This window comes from Apium graveolens, chromosome 10, assembly GCF_009905375.1.
Source record: "Apium graveolens cultivar Ventura chromosome 10, ASM990537v1, whole genome shotgun sequence".
Lineage (NCBI taxonomy): Eukaryota > Viridiplantae > Streptophyta > Magnoliopsida > Apiales > Apiaceae > Apium > Apium graveolens.
The window spans coordinates 100,705,169-100,713,654 of record NC_133656.1 but is presented as its reverse complement, the minus strand read 5'-3'; the positions used below and the strand labels follow the sequence as shown (position 1 = coordinate 100,713,654).

Here is an 8,486-nt window from a genome sequence, read left to right as displayed (position 1 = left end):
AGCTACAGGGGAGGTTGAACGTTACAAGGCCCGTCTGGTAGCCAAAGGCTTTACTCAAACTGAGGGTCTTGATTACTTTGAAACTTTCGCATCAGTGGTTAAAATGTCTACTGTTCGCATACTTCTTACTTTTGCTGCTGCTTATAATTGGCCTCTTCATCAAATGGATGTCACCAATGCTTTTCTACACGGTGACCACCTTGAAGATGTTTATATGCGGTTACCACCTGGACTTTCCAGATTTACTGCTAAGGATTATCTTGATGATACCACTACTACTTGGGTTTGCAAACTTCTTAAGTCGTTATATGGTCTTAAGCAATCTCCTCGTATGTGGTATCTTAAATTGGCTAATGCTTTGTCTGCATTTGGTCTTCACCAGTGCCCTGTTGATCATAGTCTCTTTACCATTCATAGAGATGGTAAGTTTGTTGCCATACTCGTTTATGTTGATGATCTAATGATTACTGGATCATCTCCTGAGCTTATTTCTCAAGTTCAATCTTTTCTGCAAACCAAATTCAATATCATAGAGATGGTAAGTTTGTTGCCATACTCGTTTGTTGCACTACTTCTTGGGCTTGGAGATTGCTCGGTCTGACTCTGACATCTATCTTCACCAACGCAAATATTGCCTAGATATTTTGAATGATACTGGCCTTGAGGCAGCTAAACCTTCTGTTATCCCTATTGAACAGAATCACACTCTGCAACAATCTAAGTCATCTCCTCTGTGTCCTAGTAATGTTCGAGTATTTCGTCGGATGGTCGGTCGTCTCATTTATTTAACGATTACTCGACCTGATCTCAGCTATGCTGTTCACATTTTGGCTCAATTTATAGCTAATCCTCTACAAGATCACTTGGATGCTGCGTATCGAGTTGTTCGTTATTTGAAACAATCTCCAGGTCAGGGCTTATTCTTTCCTGCTTCTAATGACTTGGTACCCCGGGCTTATTGCGATGCTGACTGGGGTGGCAACTTAAACACTCGATGCTCATTAACTGGCTATTGTATTATGCTTGGATCGTCTTTAGTTTCTTGGAAGTGTAAAAAGCAGATCACAGTTTTTAAATCTTCCAGTGAAGCTGAATATCGTGCTTTGGGAGATACCACCTGTGAATTGTTATGGATTTCATCTGTTCTCAACATATTGGGGAAACCTGTTACTTCTCCTATTGCTCTTCAATGTGACAACAAGTCAGCTCTGTATATAGCCTCGAACCCGGTATTCCATGAACGCACCAAACATATTGAAATAGATTGCCATTTTGTCCGTCAGAAACTGCAACAAGGGTTCATTGCAACGTTTCATATTGGTTCCTCTGAGCAGCCTACAGAGTTTCTCACTAAGGCTCTATCATCTGGACAATTGTCTTATCTATTATCCAAGTTGGGTGTCTCAAATTTCTTTTCTCCTTCCAACTTGAGGGGGGATGTTAGTAAAGAGAGTGATGTGGCAGATTATCAACAGCTGTCAAATACAAAGTAGTGGAAATATGTGTTGGTTAGAAGCACTTTGATAAACAGATTTTATCTTGACTGACTCAATTAAGGTATTAGTATTTGTTCTATTAAAAAATGTAGTAGTTAGTCAAGTCTATAAATAGAACTTCTCAGCTCATTCTGTAACAACTTTTTTTAGATCTGAAATATACACACATTCTCTCTTCTTCTTCGTTATAAAAACATGTAAGCATATATTCTGAGAATGATTCTGGTAATACCGTTTCAGAAAGTCGGTAATCCTATAATCAAACAAGATAACGGAATAAAATCAAAACATTTGGTGAACACCTTTTCTTGAATAAAAAAAAGAGGAGGTTAAAAGTTACATGAACATAGAGTAAGCGTCCATCTCTCTCGCCAACAGAGTTTTTCTTCTTGGCTTTTTCATGGATGTGGTTGCCACAGTCTATTTAAACAACAACATATAAATGAATTAGCAATTTGGAAAATGGAAAATAACCCCTGAAAGCAAATTCGATATAAACAGACCTTATTGGCTTTTCCATTTTTCCTAGCGAAAATTAAAAGAAAAATACTTGTTAGTTGAGATTTATCGTTTATGCGTTAAAACCAGCAAAGTTCAAGGGGGGAAAATTACTTGGTATCAGCTTCCTTAATCCCTCTTGTTACCACCATGGTATGTATGCTTTATCCCCAATAATCTGTAATTTTAAGCCCTAAATTTGTTAGATGATGGAGAGAGAGTAGATGATGTATATATATATATATGGGTGTTTGGGAGTTTTATTTGGGCCGACCAGATTTGGGAATCAAACAGCCCCACTCCACCTTATCTCACTAAAATTATTCGGGTTCCAAAGCACGGGTTTTTAAAAAAAAATCAATTAAATAAATAAATGAATGAATGAATTATATTTGTTTGGTATCGAGTTTAATATTTGTTTAATTATTTTTAAAAGTGGTTCAGTTTGTATATATCTCTTTTTCTTTAGGATGGAAATGTAACAAGAAAAATGACTACATGGATTTATATTCAGGGATTCTTTGAAGCTAATATGGAACTATAAAATATGAAATATCGCTCACTATAACTTAAGTTTGGTTTGAATATGTACATGATTATATTTCACTGTATTCTATGCCTCGGGTCCTACCATTTGCTCACAAGCTTACATTTAAGATAACAGGTGGAAAGTTTGTGAGAACTTGATAGTCTAATTGCATTCTTTGTCTCTTCAGAGAGCATCTGACTCATGGAATATGCCTGTATAGCGTCATCTGCTTTCTGTTGTTGGAAATGCTGCAGAACATGCAAGTGCAATCATGTTTGCTATGAAGGACAAACTTGTGAGTGCCTGAAATTAGTGAAATATGTCTTATTAGTTCAATGTAGTATATTAACCTTAAACCTCTTATAGGACATAACACTGGGAGTCACTAGCAACTACTGTACTTATAATGCAAGAGGCTTCCATCTTTCTCTACCATGATTTCATTTATCAATTACAGTGAGGCAGCTTATTGATAAAAGTAATATTTGTTATATTTAAGATTGTTCTCTTGATGGATGCAGATTCCATTTTGTGTGGTTGTCGGCTGGTTCAATATGGGACTTGAATTTTCAACTTTTTGAGACTACTACGCTCTTCATCAGAGTGCTAGTTGTGGCATTTATGTTGCAGGTCTCCCCTCCCTCTCTCTCTCTCTATCTATCTCTCCCCCCCTCTCACACACCCACACACCTATAAACACAATTTTTTTTCCTGTGTTTTCTATTTTCCCAACCCAATTCTCAATTGGGAGTATATATCCAGTGCATGCAGTGCTACATACACTAGATTATTCATTTGATTGCGCTACTAATGATATGGCATATGATGACCTTATGTCAACGTTTATTTTTTTTCACATCAGCTATTGCACAAAATAGGTTGACTTGGCATTTGTAATGGATAGACTTGCACTTGGTCTGCATTTTACTATACATGAAATATAGACAACTTAATCGTTGTCGATTGATTGATGCGGGATGGGACATCCAACTATTTTAAAGGTTTGATGCTTATTCTGAGCTATCTAATTGTTGCTGCAAGTTTCTTTGTGCATGCTGACAAGGCAGATGGTAAGTCCTGGTAAACCTGTTTTTGAATCAATTATCACATGAACGCTCTATATGCTATAATTAGATGGGCACCACGCTATAATAGGGATTATTTGGCACTCTGTGATCATATTTATGTTGTCCAACATACAATAGGGACAGGGAAATGCTTATAAAATACTTGCAACATATTTAATATAAAAGAACCATGCAAATGGGATGTGAAGCTGGCAAGTATTTTAAATTGGCAGCAATATTTTTTACCTGTTTCCTTGATCATGTACTAATGGTTTGGGACATGGCATGTACATAGGGGCAATACCCATTCCCGGGTATTTCACCTAGGAAAAAATATGAGAAATTTTGTTACATGCATAAGAATATATTAGAGCTCTCTGCAATTTTTAGCATTACTAAAATGACATACCAATCTGAAATCAAGCTGTCAACTGTGGCAACTGTGAGTACCAAAATAGAAAATAACATAATTGATCCAACCCAACAACTCTCATCTACTAATAAATTGTATTTTTTGAAATACTAGCTGCTGATAATGATATATCAGTAAATTTTATTTATTCAAATCCTCTGAGAAAGACTAGGGTTGAGCAAACGGTCGGTTTGGTTAAAAATCAAACCGAAATAACCTAAAACCAAACTTTCATACTTTTAAAAATCGAACCGAACTTGTCTTTCAAAGCGAACCGAAACACTTTAGTTTTTCAGTTCGGCTAAAGAAAAACCGAACTTTTATACAAAAAAAATTGCAGTTTAAATAGAAAAAATACGTAAATAAAAGATACGAGATCCAATATTTATAAATCAATAACGATTGATATTCATAATTAAAAAGATTAATACACCCTTTTGCAAAAACAAATACAGTATCCATAAAGCATCAGTTTTAGTGTTAATCTGTTACAGTTAATGAAAAACTGTTAAACGAGCAGCTAGCTAGCCGAAAATGTCTGAAGTGTTACGAATGCTTGAAGGTGACGGACTAATAGAAAGATGGGAAACATCCCAGAGAGCGGAGTCGAGCAAATATAGAACACAACAACTGCTCATCGGAGCGATTTTTGGACCTCACCGATGACTCGATAGTGATTAATGTCCAGGCCATTGAATTGTTTGGCCCCAGATGATTTGAGTCTGAAAAACAACACATGTATTAGTAGTAATAGTCCATTCATTCCCGGATCAATCTCTCCAATCGTACGAAATATATGATCTTTGTCCTAAAACACCATTACCAGACAAGTATATTGCACAAAAAGTTAATATGAAGATAAAAACTAAATTTGTAGAAGCATCCAAAAGGAATATTACCCTGCATTAAGTAGATTAAGTTTAAACTTGCATTACCACATAACATGATCATTGTAAATATTTTGAAGAAAAATTTCCCAAGAACTAAATTGGCAGAAAAAAACGGATATAAATAAAAGGTGTCCGGAGAACATGTGTGAGGTGCGAGGTGAAAGAGAGAATAACAATCTTCCACGCTTAACCCCCCCAAGAAGAAAGCTCCTCTTCGCAAAGGGGTACAACAAAGTAATCACTCAATTGTACACCATATACTTGGTGGTGGCAATAAACTTCTGATACCCCTTGATGACTTTGTTCACAGCATCAAGGAAATCCTTTTCTGTTACAGTTTTCCTTCTTGCTCGAATAACATACATACCAGCCGCTGTGCATACACTTCTTATATCCGCTCCTGAACAAAAACGTGTATTATTCACATGACAAATTACATGTGAAAAAAGAAGAAGAAGATATTCCTACCTTCTGCAAGCAGACTCGATAACAATCATTCATTCAATATAAACAATGCAAGCCAACCCTTTCATACTTGTGTTCTAACTCTTAGTTTCTCTTTGGGTAAAATGTCAGGTTTATCTTTGAAAGGCTCCCTCTCTTGCAGAATTTTTTTTGGGTATACATATACAAGCTTGTTCTTGGACAATGACTTTGTTTTTGCATCTCCAGAATGTGCTATATTTAGACATGCCACTAAATGCCATGTGCATCTTTAGAGGGGTCCATCGTTTGTAATTTTATTCAATATATAGAAGCTTGGTCACAATGTCTGTACTGTATCTTATAGTTTATAAACGTGTAATCATAGATAGATCTAATTTTGAAAAGCCTGCTAATACAAAAAAAAACCCACTACTTTTTGTTTAATTTATGTAGTACATCAGTTCTTTGCAAATTAGTCAAATATCCATAACAAATTAAAACATAGCAAGGAAAAACATATAGGACGAAGACATACCAGTCGAATTTGGACAAAGACGAGCTAAGAATTCAAATCGAATGTCCCTTTCGTAGTCCATAGTACGTGTATGGATCTTAAACATTTGCGTCCTACTTTCTAGATCAGGTAGGCCAAACTCAACTTTACGATCTAACCTCCCAGGACGAAGCCACGCTGGATCAAGTGTGTCAGGCCTGGAACAAACAAATCATTAGACAGTTGGCAAGTTACAATTACAGATAAACCAGTTCAGAAGTCCAGAAAAATAGGTAATCGACATCCTAACTACATATTACAATGGCAAAGACCTAAATCATTACGCTGAGATAAACTGTTTCTATTTTTCGTAATCTATTTCTTTGATTATTTTTACATTTGATTCATTCTACTAATTATTCTATTTGTGTCTATATTCTATATTTTATACATTCTACTTCTATTCAATTCCTTTTTATTTATCAATTTTTACAGCCTGAAAACTCAAGCAGTAACCTAAAATTAACTAGCCCCTGTACATTTTAATTTATCATGAGAGTGACTAAAAGTGAAAATCCAAACACAAGGGATGTTAATGTAATGAGTTTGATGTGGAAGACATTAGTGACAAATTTGGTCTCTTATTGTTTTGGCAATTTTATTTTTTTAGCTCTAGTAAAGACCAACCCAGTGGAAAAAAATGCCTGGGTTCCAACCTTGCGAGTACGATTCATCGGCTAAGAGATGCGATCTTAACCTGTTTGTCGTCATCAGAACTTTAATATTTTCTCGAGCGTCAAATCCATCAAGCTGATTTATGATCTCAAGCATTGTGCGCTTAACCTCATTATCTCCGCCCACACCATCGTCAAATCGGGCACCTCCAATTGCATCTATCTCATCAAAAAACACTATGCAAGCCTTCTTTGATCGTGCCATCTGCCAAAAAGAAAATATGTTAGTTGTATTCTAAATAACATGTATGAGAGATTTTGGACAGTAAACATCTTGACATCTTGTAACCTGAAATTACTCGCGAATTATGCGAGCACCCTCACCAACATACTTCTGAACAAGCTCACTTCCAATCAAACGAATAAAGCACGCATCAGTTCTATTGGCTACAGCCCTAGCTAGAAGTGTTTTACCCGTTCCAGGAGGACCATAATAGAGAACTCCCCTTGGAGGGTCATTTCCAAGCTTAACAAACTTCTCAAGGTGAAGCATAGGTAACTCAATAACCTAAAATTGAATAGGTAATACCAATAAATAAAAAAAAACATTGATAACTAAAACTTACATGAATGCAAATATGTAACTGATATCAATTTTCACATAAAAAAAGATATTATTACAAACCTCTCGAATTTTCTCAATCTGTTCATTGCATCCATCTCAACTAATGTCAAATTGTGACCATCAATTGCAAAAAAAAGCTCATCATTGAGGGCTGTATTTATGATTCTTAAAAGATATGTCTTCCCTTTTCAACCTCCATGGCAAAGGTATCTGCAAACATGAAATTGATTAATATGTAACTTTGGAAATTCCTCATTTAGCAGTGTCACCTAATTAACATATCCTACTAATGTTTCATGTAACAAGGAAAGAGAGGCCCTGGTTTGCCATTAATTGTATGTGCATCTGATATATTTGGGGGCAATCCCAAGATGTTTCCTTGCTTGACAACCTCTTCCACATCTACATGCCCCCATTCACCTGCACTCATCACAAAAATTTTATTGTCAGGAATCAAATGATAGCTGATTTAGTTCCAAGTGACATTTTTTTAACCTAAACTCACCAAATGCCAAAATCTCTTCTCTGGCTGGCCTTTGAAAGGGAAATGGGGTTCCCCATTTTAACATAATTACTATTGCACCATAAAGTGTAGCTCTGAGCCAAAGAATATGTTCATGCCACTAGACTATCACTAGACTATCTCATCGCACTCCTCGTATAACACTTTATTTATATAGAGACATGAAATACATTCTCTAACTATACATGTAAAATAACTTTTCAAAGAACAAATTTACAATGGGAGCAAGCATTTTGATTCTTAACAATAAGATCAGTTTTCGAGTTGTATTTGATCAATTGCATATTCAATCGATATGTGTATGTGTAAATACTCGATTGATTGGTACGAGTTCATCAACAAAACAAGGTTCATCAATGAATAAATGAATAATTACACCGAATCATAACATTGTTATGGTTATTATCAAAATTAAAGTAAAATGGTTAACTACTCCTATAGAGGTGACCTAGTAGCTAAAGAAAAAAAGAAAAGCCGGAGTCATAACAAATCAGAAGGAAAACAAGTAAACTTAAAGTTCATAAGTTGGCACTAAAGATAAGCAAAAGCTATCTACATATTCACGCAAGACAGAATAATAAGTAAAAACAAATAATATAAATTGTTCCAACAAACTGCTTCCAACAAACTGCTAAGGCTGCGCATTTCTATGGCTCAATTTTTCGGCCGGTAATAAGTGTCACTTTTCCCACATGAAACCACTTGATAAACCGATCCGAATCACAAACCGAGTCATTATTTAAAAAAAAGCCCTGTTAGGTCACACACACACTGTAGAGGGGGTGAATACAGTGTATAGTACACTCAAATCGAACTTTAAGAACTTAAGTAACAGAAAACAAACTTTATTGAA

General features: G+C 35.6%; 1 pseudogene; it reads right to left on the bottom strand.

Moving 5' to 3' along the window:
- Nucleotides 1-5,134: 5,134 nt before the first annotated feature.
- Nucleotides 5,135-7,679, bottom strand: LOC141690803 (26S proteasome regulatory subunit 7-like; annotated as a pseudogene).
- Nucleotides 7,680-8,486: the final 807 nt, after the last annotated feature.